The sequence below is a fragment of the Triturus cristatus genome, chromosome 12, assembly GCF_964204655.1.
Source record: "Triturus cristatus chromosome 12, aTriCri1.1, whole genome shotgun sequence".
Lineage (NCBI taxonomy): Eukaryota > Metazoa > Chordata > Amphibia > Caudata > Salamandridae > Triturus > Triturus cristatus.
The window spans coordinates 314,043,622-314,059,462 of record NC_140595.1 but is presented as its reverse complement, the minus strand read 5'-3'; the positions used below and the strand labels follow the sequence as shown (position 1 = coordinate 314,059,462).

Genomic DNA, 15,841 nt, shown 5'->3' with positions numbered 1-15,841 from the left:
TAGGTCTGATGGAACGCGGATGTCGCGGGGAGTACGCATCTAGTGCAAAGAGAAACATGGTCTGGAATGCCCATGACGATCCATTGTAACTAAACGGCAGCACTAGATAGGGAATACCCTTATTAATGGTATGTGGCATTAAACCACACACCCAGCAATTGGTTGTATTCATGACTAGTTGGTACTGGTGCAGGAGCTGAATAAACGAGTTGTTTACAAATTCAGACCGTCTAGCTTGTTCATGTTCAGGCAGAGGGTGAAAAGAGTGTGAGGAGATAGTAGGAGGAGGTATAGGCTGTACAGTGGGTGCAATGGGCTCTTGAGAGGAGAAGAATACAAATCCTACAGTAAACACTACCATACTACATAATACAAACAGGCATAAAAATACAAAACGTTTGCTCTTCATTATTTTACACATTCTTGCTTTAAAGTTCATTTCCTCAGCGGGTCTCTCCATCTTGAAAAACTCCATCCTCTAATCGTGCCGCTCGCGGCGGGTGAGTATCTTCTGCTAAGGAGTACGCCTGTCAGTCCAGGGAACGCCCTAGACCAACCAGAACCGTTGACCTAACGTCTTCGGCCTGTACCCCAAAGTCTTGGCACCGCGACCCTGCGGCTGAACCCGGATGGTGGTTCGAAAAACAAGAATCAAGAAAGTCCTTCAGATGGGAGAGCTCTGGTTATCAAAAAATAAAAAGGGTAAGGAAAAAGAATATTTATTTGTCCATAGGCCTTGGTCTTAGATTATAATGAAAACGGCCAGGTACTGTCTGATCTTGAAACAAGAGTTCAGGCTCTGTGGTGTCCAATCGAATTGACTGTGGCACAGCTTCTTGCAAAATACCGTCACTTTCCTGTGCTGAAGTTGTGCCTTTTATGCGTGCATCACTGAACGGCACAAAACGATGTACAGTGTCTGTTTCAGAGTCTGCGATAATCTCCTGGACCCACTGGTCATACGGCAGAGGCAAAGGTATCCATCCTCTTCACGTGGGCGCCGTGGATCCAGTTCTTTTTCCCCTTTACTCGAACAGCTGATCTTGTAGATAGGAGCACGAGATGAGGGCCGATCCAACGAGGCTCATCGTTGCTCTTGCGCTGAAAATTTTCCACCAAGACCCACGTGCCAGGGTCGATAGGGTGTCCTGGAGCCTCAGAGGCCTGGGGAAGAGTATTGTGCACCTGTTGGTGTAAAACACGTAATTTAGCCGTCAATTCATACAAGTAATCAAGCAGTACTGGGTGTTCGATTTCACTGAATTTTGTCGGTCTTGGCACACCCCATACATTGGCCGGGCGGCCAAAAACGACCTCGTAGGGACTAAGTCCCACTCGTGAATGCACAGTCATTCTGGTGGACAGGAGTGCTAGAGGCAGAGCGTCAGGCCATTTAAGACCTGAGCTCGCTTGGATTTTGGCCAGCTTGAGTTTTAGAGCGCCATTGTAGCGCTCTACTAATCCAGCTGATTGGGGGTGATTTGCAGCGTGGAATTTCTGCTTTATCCCTACTCCCTCACACACATTCTTCATCACTTGACCCACAAACTCACTCCCATTATCACTCCACACCATTCTTGGCATTCCAAACCTAGGGAAAAATTCCTTCACAAGGGCTTTGGCTGTGGATAGAGCAGTGTTGTCTTTTAGGGTGTGGTAAATAATTTCATTACCGGGACTTAATTTGATACAGAAACATAATAAAATAGCTCAGTAAATAAGAGGCAGAATCCGTGGTATTAGAGGTTCGGAATGGGCTTTATTCCAGTGGTCGATTATAATCGGTTGCTCCAAGTTCCATCACCACGAAGGTTCAGGAAGTGAAGTACATACATTATTGACAATCAATTACTTTTATACAATAGGCATTACAGTGAGGCAAATACAAGAGGCGTAACAATTGATAGTGGTGATAATATATTCGTACGTAGCAAAAATAGGCGTAACTGGGAGTGATTTAAAGAACGTCATCAGATGTGATGTCATAAGAGGGTGGTTACATGAAAGAATTTCGCAATGTCAGCAGAAATACTTGACAGATATGCGTGCGCAGCAGCATGACGTGTGATTGACGTGTAACTAGGGGGTGAAGGGGACTTGACATTTGGCTCTACATGTGGCGACAGAAGTCTGGAGGGTCAAGTCAACCTAATCCCAAATCATATCTAACATCCTATGTTTAAAGAACTATGTTATCCAAAAGAGAGGTCTCTTCGAGTAGAATCTTATTCTATACTGACTATACTGACTGTTAGTGCGTGTACAAGCGTCTAAATGTCTACACTAGATGCGAGGGCGGAATCTTCCATAGTAACAGGGCTATGAATTACTTGCATAAAGACAGAGAAGCCGGGCCTTTGCTCGGTAGCTGGAAGAATGTTTACTTAAACTACTAGACAGGAATGCATCGGGCAGGGAACGGAGTAGATAATTTCGAAGGTGAAATACAGTTTTTGGCAGACAGCAGGCTGATGTCAGGCTTCATGAGCCGCGCAGAGAATGAGACAAAGTTCATGGTCACAGATGCAGGCTCAGACTGGAGTTTTCAGAGGCAGAAGGCAAGAAAAGCTTGATGACAGAATCAGGGCCTACTTGCCTGGACTGTAAAATGGCATAAGTGAATCATATAAAGGCGGTGGCCTTTCGTACTTAGGAATGGAATATCCGGCCCATTCATGGCGGATCAACAGAGGACATGTTAACGGTGGACGCACATGTGTTTGCGTCTTCATAACTGGAACTGGAGGGAACATACATGTATTTGTAACATGCACATAGAACCGTTGGGGTCCAAGATAGGGGACATAACTGATCAGAAAAATCCATATTTCCACATTCCCTCCTTGTCCCCTACTTGCCCGTCAAGAGATATCAATCTTCATTAATCCATTGATCTGTTCATATAGCATCATTTGTTCTTCTTTCTTCTTCCGGGATCTTGAATGAAAATCTTGATGTGGAATGCACGATGTGGCACACAGACCACAAATCGCTGGTCCACATTGTAGGCATAAGCAGCAACTGAATAGTATGAGAAAGCCAATACCTAGGAAGGATAGGACCTTCCATCCAAAGGTGGATAATACATTCCAAAACCAACCGGACCAAGTCCAGGTGCCTGGATTCTGGTGTATCTGGCTTACAATCTTATGAAGGCGAGTTATGGCTTTATATACAGATGGCGAATTTTCTGGTATGAAAATGCAACAGCTTGATCCGATGACCCTACAAGCTCCGCCCCTATCGGCCAGGATGACGTCAAGGACAAGACGATTTTGAAGCACAACAATCCGCATAGCAGACTGCTCTTCTGTTAAATTGCCTAAGGCGGAAATAGTTTCGTTCACTACTGCTTCAAGGGTTCTGGTTAATCTACGTATCAGCTTACTATTAGTAACTGTACCTATATAGGGAAAGAGACCTTTATTGAAATCTGTGTATTTTTCCCATGCTGTTTCAGTATAATCGACTATTGGGAGATCTCTCCTTACTCTATTATATACTAAATGAGTATTTCTGTGATAATCAGGAGGAGCTAGAAAAACAGGTGGCAAAAGAAATCCAATGTAGCAGGTACCATCCCAGTCTAGAGGCAAACGTACATATGCCGTCTGACCACATATGAAATAGGAATGGCGGGAAGCTCTAAATGTAGACTTGCCTTGATCACTAAATTCTACTACAGTGGTGCATCTACTATGGCCCATATGTATGGAACCATTCTTTCTTACACATAATTCACCTTTTACTGGAAATATTGACATAACGGGCAAAATTGGAGTAGCTTCGGATTCGACGTTTAGGATCATAAGATTAAGCGTAAAATTACCTAATCCATACACTTCATTTTCGAGATCAGTTCCCGTTCTCTGGGGAAATCCCTCCTTGTTAGGATAGCAGACCTTAAGTAAAACTAAATTCAAATTTCCCCATACCCAGTTATCTTGATAAACTGCAGAATTCGAATCTAGAGAATTAAGTAGACTAAACCATGCTCCACAGGAGCCGTTGTGTGTGAACGGGTATGGAAAGAGAGGTAGAATTCCTTTATAATTCTGATAGGGAGGGAGTCGGCCACATATCCAACAATTTGTAGCATTGCTGACCTGATGGGAATGATGTAACATATTAATAAACGTGTTATTGCGCAGCGCAAATCTATAAGACAACTCAAGCGGAGGTAATTCACTAAAAGAATGTTCGGCAGTAACATTGTAAACATGTCTAGAAATAGGATAATATATGTGCAACAATATACTTGCAGTAATTATTAAAAGACTTGAGAAAAACAAAATTAATAACGTCACTATGCAATGACTACGCAGTGATTTACAGTACGCCTGTCGTTTCAACATTTTTCGGGTGTTTTCTCTATTCAGGTCCAAGGGATACATGTCAGAGACAATTCAACCGCTTCACCTTGGAGAGGACTTAAACAATCAAATTGCTCGACTGATTGGGCCTGAGCTTTAATTTATAATGTTCGGAATCACTTTTTTCCACAAAAGGAAGTTTTGAGTCAATGGGTGAAGACACACAAGGTGTGGTATTCACTTCTGATTGTGGTCCATGAAATTTCTTGATATGACTTGAATGAATCCAGCCTTTCCTGCCCTCGATCTTCACGGCTGTTCTTGTGGTGAGCAACACCAGCTGGGGCGTCCTCCACCTAGGTTCCAGCTGAGTCTTTCGATCAAAGTTCCTCACGAGGACCAAGTCTCCCGGAACTACGTCATGGGGTTTCACCTCAGTGTTGTCAGGAAAAGCTGCAGCTACCTGTGAACGACAAGATTGTAGTGCAGACATCAAGGAAGCCAAATAATCTGTCAGCATATTACAGTCAATATCAGTTATTTTGCGTGGTATGGGCGTCCCCCACATATTTGGTGGTCTGCCGAAGATCACTTCATACGGGGATAGCCCTGTTCGAGAGTGTGCTACCATTCTCATGTAAAAGAGTGCAACTGGTAATGCGACTACCCAGTCAACACCTTTCTCTCTGCATATTTTGGACAATCTTATTTTCAGAGTCTGATTATGTCTTTCTACGAGACCCGCTGCCTCGGGGTGTCGGACACAGTGGAATTTCCACTGATAGCCTAACAGGAGCGAAACGTGTTTCATTAATTCGGACGAGAACGGCTGGCCGCTATCTGAGTGAACAACACGTGGTAAACCGTATCGTGGGAAGAATTCTCGAACCAACTGTTTGGCAGTAGTCGGGGCAGTGTAATCTGAAACCGGGTATGCCTCCGTCCAACGGGAAAGAGCACACACAACTACGAGAACATATTTGAATCCTCTACATCGTTCCATCTGGATATAATCCATCTGGAGGACTTCAAAAGGATGATCAGGAGGCTGAAATCCACCCTGTTCTACGGGGACGCTTTTTCCTGGGTTAAACTGGCAACAGATCATACAGGTACGAACTTTTTGTTTGGCTGCTGCTCGTAAATGTTTATTGAACCAAATGTGTTGAATGCTATCTAGCATAGCTTTTTCTCCTAGATGTGCTGGACTATGTACAGTGTTAATTATAACTTGGACCATTGAATCAGGAAGGAACCACACAGACTTTTCCTTCATCAACCATCCTTGATCCGTTTGGATCCCTCCTAACTCAGTCCATTTCTTTATTTCGTCTGGTGTAGCATGTGTCTGTATGTCGATTACGTCAAGAGCGGGATCTTTAACCGTCATACAATGTGTTGGCGTCAGGACTATTGTCTTTGTCATGTCGGATGTTTGAGTTTGAGCAGTCTGTTTAGCTGTTCTGTCAGCTAAATCATTGCCTTGAGAAATGATATCAGTAACTTTCGTATGAGCTTTACATTTCATAATTGATATTGCAGTGGGTAGATGTATTGCATCTAATAAAGCATGAATGAGGGGTCCGTGCTGAATGTGGGCACCGTGAGAAGTTAAATAACCTCTCTCTCGCCACAGCACGCCGAAGTCATGTACAACTCCGAATGCATAACGTGAATCAGTGTATATGTTGACTTTTTTATTTGTGGCTTGAATACAGGCTTGTGTCAGAGCGATGAGCTCTGCTGCTTGAGCGGACAAGGTATTTATGCAATTTGTTTAAATGATTTCAGTGTCTGTTGTGACTGCGTAAGCGGCCACTAGTTCTCCTGTACTAGTTCTCATACATGAACCATCTACATACAACGTCAGGTCTGGGTCTGACAATGGGACATCGGTTAAGTCTTGTCTGGGTTTCGTCGTGATTGTAGTAACTTCAATACAGTCATGAGCTAGTGGGTCTGTTCCATTTACAGGTAAAAGTGTGGCAGGATTTAATGTATTACAACGTCTGATTTCTATATGTGGCTGAAACAGTGTTAGTTCGTACCCTGTAAGTCTTGCTATAGTCAAATGTTGTGTTTGCGTTCGATTCACAAGAACCTCTACTGCATGTGGTACTTGAACTGTCAATGGATGTCCTAACACTATGGCATCGCTTTGTCTGATTGCTAAAGCTGTCGCTGCCACTGATTTCAGACACGCAGGCAAAGCCTGAGCTACGGGATCTAATGTACTAGAAAAATAAGCACATGGTTTGTGTGCTCCTGCTTGTTCCTGTGTGAGTACTGACAAGGCAGTACCTTCGCGTTCTGTAACAAAGAGTGTAAAATGTTTTCTGTAACATGGTGTTGCTAAAACAGGTGCTTGGCATAGAGCTTTCTTTAAGCTTTCAAAAGCTTGTGTATGTTCCTGAGTCCAAGGGAGAACAGTCGATGTGGCTGCCTCCTGTGTTGTCAACTGAATGAGTGGTTTTGCTAGAAATGCATACTGAGGGATCCACTGTCTACAATATGAAGTGAGGCCTATGAAAGCCCGCACCTCCTTTTGTGTCTTGGGTATTGGCATGTTAGCTATTAACTGAATGCGGTCGGGTGTAAGCTGCCTCCCCTCCTTGGACAGCGAGTGTCCAAGATAAACAACTCGCTGGACACAGAATTGCAGCTTAGAAGGGGACACCTTGTGCCCCTTTTCGGCTAGAAATTGTAAAACTGTCAGTGATGCTTTCTCACATTCGGGTTCGCTTCTAGCGGTGATCAGCAGATCATCGACATATTGAAGCAGAGCAGTGTTAACTGGCATGCGGATACTGTCGAGTTCTCGTTTTAGTGCTTGGCTATAGATGCTGGGGCTTTCTGTAAATCCTTGAGGTGCGCGGGAGAATTTAAAGCTACGTCCATTTAAACTAAATCCGAACAAATATTGGCTTTCCGGATCTATTGGGACGCTGAAAAAAGCATTCTTGAGATCAATTACAGTAAAGAATGTTGCTTCGGAATCAATAGCTGTCAGTAATGATGAGATATCTGGGACCACAGGGAATTGTGGCACAATGCATTTGTTTAATTCGCGCAGATCAATAACCAATCGATATACTGGCGGGGCCTTCGGATCTGTTCGTTTGAGAATCGGAATTATCGGTGAATTACATACATTGGAGTCTGTTTCTACAACCACTCCTTGGGCAATGAGCTCGTCAATGATTTGTAGTAAAGCCACTACAGCATCTGGTGGTAACTTGTATTGTCGCATTCGTGGTAGTACCACTCCTGCCTTTAGTGTAACTCGATATGGTGTAATATTCATGCAACCAACATCAGTAGGGCCTTGTGCCCATAGATGTGTAGGTAAAGTCTGCAATCGGGGATCCATGTCTCTAGACACATAATGACCTTTAAAATCACGTAAAAACAATCTTACTCCTTCCGGAGAACAACATATTATAGCTCCTAGAGCTTTCAATGTTTTTATTCCTAACAGGTTTTCTGGACATGATTTAGTAAGCAATAAATCTGTAGTTCGGGTCAAAGGTCCTATCGTAAGTGGAAGAGGCTGTGACACTTCATTAACAATAGGTTTTCCTGAAAAACCAAGGGAAATATTCTGCGAGCCTGAGAGGGGTACCCCTGGAACTTCACTACGTTTTATAGTTGTTCGACTTGCCCCTGTATCGAGTAAAAATTTTCTGTCTTGGCCTAATAATTCACTATGTACATAAGGTCCTTCTTGGTCTACAGGGATCTCGATAAGGGGTAAGTCTACTTCCCTCTCTAGGCTTGTTCATGCGTATCGTTGATAATCAGGATAGTCATACTGTGCGGTCTGGTACAGTTGTCGTGTCGTGGTTTGTGTGGCAGCAACAGGCAGCGCAGGTGCAGCTGGCACAAACTGTATAGACTGTTGTGGAGCTGGCATGGACTGTGCATGCTGCAAGGCTCCTTGTTCATTCTGATCCTGTCTAAGTGGCCGTGGTCTTTCTTTTGTAATACCTGTGGCGATATTACGCTTCAGGACTGGACAATCGTGTACATAATGACCTTGTTGTTTACAATAGTTGCATGTCCCTTTTACAGGTCCTGCTGAATCACCGGAATGTGTCGTACCCTTTTTATGTCCTTCAGATGGAACTGTCTGGGAGACTAGCATTTTCATTTTCGTGTCTTTCATGCGTCTTTGTTCATGATCTTGTTCCTCTCTAATTCTATTGTGATGATACTGTAACATTTGTAACATTTGTGATGGAGTGTTACCTTGCCAGGTACTCTCGAATTTTAATACTCTATTCTTCACTTGGGGCAAGGAATTTTCAACTAATTTTGTCACAAACAGATGTGGGTATGATTCGCTACTTGCTTTTATGCCACTATTTATACCGAAACATTTTTCAAATCGCGCATAGAAATCACTAGTGTCTTCATCTTGCTTTTGTTTACAGGCTGAAATTGCACCCCAGTCTTCCTTTTTCGTAGTTAATAAGCGTGGCAGTACCTGTACTAGTAGACCTGGTAGTGCTTTAGTTTTGTCCCCAAGCCCCGAACCTGGACCTCGGGCCTTTTCTTCATTTTCTAATGCTGTCCAGTCTATCTTTTGGTCTCCCACCTCCCACTCTTTTTCCTTGAGTTTTTCATAAATGCCAGCAGGCATCAATACCTTTAATATGGTCATAATGTCGGGATAGGTATACTCTCCCATGAGTAACATGTCTTTAATTTCTCGGTGGAAACCCGCTGGGTCTTTGTCATGACTGGGTACCACTTTCTTCATTTCTAGCAATTCTATTTTCGATATGGGTGTATATACAAATACACGTTTAAACTCATTGTCCTCGCCTTTTATTGGGTGTACCTCTCGTAAGGGATTCTGTCTGTCCATGTAATACGTGGTTCTTTCCTTGATGGGAAATGAGACATGTTCTGGGCATACAAAAAGAATGTACTGTTTTCTTGATTCTAGTATTTCTTTAATTAGCTTAGTACCTGAACCTCTCCATCCATTCGTGAGTAATTCAGTCAATATATCAGGTAAGGGACCAGGATCTGAATGTTGGCTTTTATATAGTATAAGAAGTTGTTGAATCATATAAATCCCGGCTAAACGCTGTTCATCTGGGGTGAGATTCAAAAATGTGTGTGCTACTGTATCATCACTATACTTCCCGGGACTGTCAACCCAATGGACAGCTGACCTGGCTAATTCTTGTTCATCCATAGAATCGAGAAAATGATAACCCCTTCGTTCTCGGAGTAATTTATCAGCTGCTTGGAATGAATGCTCGTTAGACCTTATATTTATTACTGGTGTTTGAAAATTCCTGTTATTTTCTAGACATATCGGACGTATCGGATCAGTAAGACATCTAGTACTATTACAAGATCTTCCTCTACCTACGTAGGCTATAGTTTCTGACTGTCCTGTGGGCAGTCCTGGTCCTTCTTCCTCGCTTTGTTCGAACTGGTCTACCGCTAATCTTTCTTCGTGTAGGCGTTCTATTTCTTTACGGATCTTTCGGCACATGGCTATTATACAGTTTTGCTTATCATGTCTCCCTTCTGATATATTCTGGCTCCATCTGGTAAGAATTTGCATTGCTTCCGGGTCTACCCCCGGTCGGTCTTGATTTCGGATCACACAATTTATAAGGAAACGTAACAGTTCCCCCTGTATTTCCACTTTCTGGTATTCCATAGCTCTGTTAATACATTCAGAATCTCGCCCTGTTTGGACAAAATGGTATATATTATCTAGATGCGCAGTCATTCCTGGTAACTTCCCTAAATACACCGCGGCTCGTCTGATACGTAATGATGCCAGGGTCATTTCGTCCTCTTTTCCGGGCACAGGATCATATCTACAATCTATAAGAAGTTCCTTAAGCGTACGGGCATTTATGAGTTTGGGGGTACGTGAATGTGCAGATTCTTGAAAAGTAAGTTTATTTATTCTGGGTGGCGTAGAAAAAATATTGGTAGCACCTCCGGTAGCCCCGTCTGGGGTATCGGGTGTGAAAGGATTCGTTGACCGTGATACAGCAACTATAGGTGTGGATACAGCTATAGAAGTAGCTGTAGGAACAGATGCAGAAACAGATGTGCTTGCCGGAACTTGTGTCAGAACTTGTTGCTGTAGGGATACGGGTACTGGATCTTGGCGTTGAACCTCCCTGGCAGGCGGTCTATGTGGGGCGGGATTAGCATACTCGGGAGCTGCGTCATCTAAATAAGAGGAAAGAAAAACATCTTCTGCGGTTCTAGGATGCCCCTTAGGATGTACCTTTATTGGAAATAATGGGGGTGGCAAGTCTTTTGGTATCCCTGGAGTAGCCTTAGGTAATCCTTCGGCCAGAAGGGGATACATACCCTTCATAAGGGCATGTCTTTGTCTGTCTACCTGTTCTGATTTCACTCGTGCACCCTCTTCAATCAATAGATTTTCTCGGACTTCATTTGAATTCTCTTTACTCTTCTCTTCCTGTCTACGTGCTTTTTCTGTACGTCTATACGATTCTTTACGCCATAATTCAATGGCGTCTTTCTGTGATTGTCTAGCTTTCTTTTTCCATAATTCTTCCTCTACTTTCACGATGCACTCTGCATCCCAGGTCCCAGCCGCGGGCCACCTCTGACTTTCTGGTAATTCCTTAGTGTAGTCTACCCATAAATCAAGAAATAATATGGCATCTAGGCCATGTTTATGATACATGAAGTACCCTGGAGTGTCCCTAGGAGGAATAGGAACGGCTTCTTCGAGTACCCCTTTTCTAGTTGTGATCTGTCGTAATTTCGAAAAGAGCGGCATATTGAAAACTGATCTGATACTTGATTTTTGAACAAACTTAATACATTAAACACAATAAGGAACAGTCATTCATACCACAATATGCAGAACGTACAAAAAAAACATTTAACATTTAACATTTAAACTTGAGCAACATTGATGATGACGATCTAAGGAAAACTTAATCACTAACATAATACTCGACATTAACTGAATCATTCTGAATTTATATATTTGGTATACTAGATATACTGCTAAACAGTACAGATACACTGCTGGAACAGTGCAGACCGGATTTGTGTACCCAAACCCGTCTGGACCGGCACAACTTATGTGCACGCCAGAACGCCTCCCCAGTAATGGTACTCACCGGGTAGCTCGGAAACGGAAGGCCTCGGAAACTGGACTGAACTTGAACCAGACTGGACTCGACTCGAACACTTCGGACACTGGACTCGACTTGGGACTTCGGAAACTGGTGGGCCTCTGTATACCTCGGATCTTGCTCTCTCAGCTAGGCTCTGGTCGGGATACTTCGCACTTCTCACCGCCTCGTCTGGGTGTTGATCGCAGCCTCAGTCGCCCCCGCTTAACCGGAGGGAGATACAGGAAATCCTGCTGGTACGCGTTATTGTCCGTCCAGCTGTGGCAGGAGACCGGGCCTGCAACGCACCGCCGGCGCGTGAGATGAGAAAGTGTCCCTGTTCGGGCGCCATTCATGTGGTAAATAATTTCATTACCGGGACTTAATTTGATACAGAAACATAATAAAATAGCTCAGTAAATAAGAGGCAGAATCCGTGGTATTAGAGGTTCGGAATGGGCTTTATTCCAGTGGTCGATTATAATCGGTTGCTCCAAGTTCCATCACCACGAAGGTTCAGGAAGTGAAGTACATACATTATTGACAATCAATTACTTTTATACAATAGGCATTACAGTGAGGCAAATACAAGAGGCGTAACAATTGATAGTGGTGATAATATATTCGTACGTAGCAAAAATAGGCGTAACTGGGAGTGATTTAAAGAACGTCATCAGATGTGATGTCATAAGAGGGTGGTTACATGAAAGAATTTCGCAATGTCAGCAGAAATACTTGACAGATATGCGTGCGCAGCAGCATGACGTGTGATTGACGTGTAACTAGGGGGTGAAGGGGACTTGACATTTGGCTCTACATGTGGCGACAGAAGTCTGGAGGGTCAAGTCAACCTAATCCCAAATCATATCTAACATCCTATGTTTAAAGAACTATGTTATCCAAAAGAGAGGTCTCTTCGAGTAGAATCTTATTCTATACTGACTATACTGACTGTTAGTGCGTGTACAAGCGTCTAAATGTCTACACTAGATGCGAGGGCGGAATCTTCCATAGTAACAGGGCTATGAATTACTTGCATAAAGACAGAGAAGCCGGGCCTTTGCTCGGTAGCTGGAAGAATGTTTACTTAAACTACTAGACAGGAATGCATCGGGCAGGGAACGGAGTAGATAATTTCGAAGGTGAAATACAGTTTTTGGCAGACAGCAGGCTGATGTCAGGCTTCATGAGCCGCGCAGAGAATGAGACAAAGTTCATGGTCACAGATGCAGGCTCAGACTGGAGTTTTCAGAGGCAGAAGGCAAGAAAAGCTTGATGACAGAATCAGGGCCTACTTGCCTGGACTGTAAAATGGCATAAGTGAATCATATAAAGGCGGTGGCCTTTCGTACTTAGGAATGGAATATCCGGCCCATTCATGGCGGATCAACAGAGGACATGTTAACGGTGGACGCACATGTGTTTGCGTCTTCATAACTGGAACTGGAGGGAACATACATGTATTTGTAACATGCACATAGAACCGTTGGGGTCCAAGATAGGGGACATAACTGATCAGAAAAATCCATATTTCCACAAGGGGATAGGCCTCTATCCATTTTGAGAAAGCGCAAACAACCACCAATACATATTTCAGGTTGTTGCACCGTTCCATGTGGATAAAATCTAGCTGCAAAACTTCAAATGGATATGATGGAGGCGCAAAATGACCAGCTGGAGTTGGGGTTCCCCTACCAGGGTTGTACTTCAAGCATACCATACAATTCTTGACCACATTCTCTGCACACTTACAACTTACAGATTCCTTTCGTACTGATATGTGCCATTCCATGTGCCATAGTAACCACTGGAAGCACATATGCATCAGGTAACAACCATTGCCTATGTTCTGACAAATCAATCCAACAACCATTCTCATCCAACTTACCCATACTTTCTCTCCAATTGCACAACTTCTCTTTCTTCAATTTCTCTGTGGCTTCAGCTTGAAGGGACTTTACACTCTCTATTGTGTTTTCACACATTCCAACATCACCAACCCATCTGGCAGGGCCTGCAACATACATTTGAGTCTTCACATCTTTTGCTGTTTCTTTCGCGACTTCATCAGCAAACGCATTACCACGACCAACATCATCAGTGATTTTCTTGTGCGCACTGCATTTCATAATCGCAACTTGTGATGGTAGGGTCAGCGACTCAAGGAGATCATTCACCAACTTGCCATTCTGAATCTTAGCTCCATGCGAAGTCAGGAACCCACGTTCTTTCCACAATCGCCCAAAACTATGAGCCACGCCAAAGGCGTACTGGCTATCCGTATATATGTTCACTTTCATTCCTTCAGACAACACGCATGCTCTCGTAAGGGCAATCAATTCTGCTGCTTGAGCCGAATTTTGTGGCACACGTGCAGTTTCAACAATCGTGTGCAAAGTCGTGATAGCATATGCAGCAGTCGTATCACCATTTGGAAGCTTGAAACACGAACCATCCACCCATAAAGTACCATCACACTCAGTCAGGGGAGTATCTTTAAGATCTACTCTTCCTTTCGTCTCTTCTTCTGTTCTGAACAGACAATCATGTTGCTCAATCTCATCTAGGTCTGCTGGAATTGGTAATAGTGTAGCTGGATTCAACGTGTTGCATCTCTTTATGTGTATATGGTTTGCTAACAGTGTCTGCTCATAACCAGATAATCGCGCACTAGTTAAGTGTTGTGTCTTGGTCCTATTTAACAATGTGTCCACAGCATGTGGAACCATAACAATCAATGTATTATCCATTACTAGGCCAGCAGACTGTCGAATAGACATAGCTGCGGCGGCTGTGGCTCTCAGACAACTTGGCAATGCCCTCGCTACCGGGTCCAAGGTTAACGAAAAATACGCGCATGGACGCGGTCTGTCGCCAAAAGGCTGTGTTAACACTGATAATGCGCAACCATCTTTCTCATGAACATACAATGTAAAAGGCTTGCTGTGGTCAGGGGTACCCAACACAGGAGCTGAACACAATGCATTACGCAATTCCAAAAAACTTTTCTGACACTCTTCAGACCATGGGATAGGATTCGGTGTGTCTTTACATGTTAATGCTAACAAAGGTTTTGCCAACAAGGAAAAATTGGGAATCCAATGCCTACAGTATGAAGTAATGCCCAAGAAAGCATGCACTTCTCTCTGTGTTCTTGGCACACTCAACTGTGCAATGGCTTGAATTCTTTCTGGGGTCAGTTTCCTTCCCTCCTTCGATAAGAGATGACCTAAGTAGGTCACTTCTTGTCGACAATATTGCAGCTTTGAGAGAGACACTTTGTGATGGAAGGCAGACAAATGACGCAACAATGACAAGGTAGCGTTTTTGCAAATCTTTTCAGTATCCGCGGCGATTAGTAAATCGTCGACGTACTGAATAAGGATAGCGCCACTCGGTAAAACAAGTGCATCAAGCTGCGCTTTTAAAGCCTGACTGTATATTGATGGACTTTCACAGTAGCCCTGGGGAGCGCGTTTAAAGCGGAAGCTGCGACCTCCTAAACTAAAGCCAAAAATGTCTCTGCTCTCCTCTGCAATTGGGATGCTAAAGAAAGCATTCTTTAAATCGATCACTGAGAACCATGCAGCGGAGGCTGGAATCATAGTTAACAAGGCAGTTATATCAGGGACAACTGGAAACTGTGGTACAACAATCTTATTAACCTCTCTAAGATCAATCACAAATCTGTAAACAGGTGGCTGTGAAGGGTCCGTTCGTTTTAAGACAGGTAAAACAGGACTATTGCAAACGTTGCCTCTTGTCTCTTCAATTACATCCTTTTTAATCAAATCACTGACAATTGCTAACAATGCTTTCTGACCTTCATTGGAGATCTTGTACTGGGGAATACGTGGCAATCTGATATTGGCTTTTAAAGTGACCACATATGGCGGTATTTCCAAAAGACCCACATCATTGGGACCAGTAGCCCAAAGGACATCCGGAAGGGATGACAATTCAGGTGGCATTGCATTTTTAGACAAATACATTGGGGAAATCACTTTCTTGCCTAATGTAAGTTGTACTCCTGAGGGAGAACAATATAGCGTTGCATGCAATCTTTTTAGCAAATCTAATCCTAGCAAATTTTCACCACAACCTGTTGTTAGGATGAGGGGTGCTTTTAGCTCACAAGGTCCAACAGAAAGTGACATAGGACTAGAAATCGGGTTCCTAACTGGGGCGCCAGAAAAACCTACTGAGACATTTATTTCACCAGACAAAGGCGCGCCAGGGAGTTTTGAATGCATGATTGAACTCTTTGCAGCACCAGTATCCAGCAGAAAGGGCTCTGTTACATTTGCTGTAGTTACTTTAACATAAGGTCCGCTCTGATCCACTGGCACTGAAACAACTCCCTCTCTCTGTCTACGGCTGTCCTAGTAAACA

The 15,841-nt window shown here is 43.5% G+C and overlaps 1 long non-coding RNA gene across 1 annotated transcript in view; it reads right to left on the bottom strand.

Annotated features, from left to right (window-relative positions):
• Positions 1–1,067: 1,067 nt before the first annotated feature.
• LOC146775957 (uncharacterized) overlaps positions 1,068–15,841 on the bottom strand; it is a 48,811-nt gene continuing 34,037 nt past the window's right edge. The window contains exon 4 of the long non-coding RNA XR_014972020.1: positions 1,068–1,185. This is a non-coding gene — a long non-coding RNA (uncharacterized LOC146775957). The remainder of the gene's footprint in view (positions 1,186–15,841) is intronic.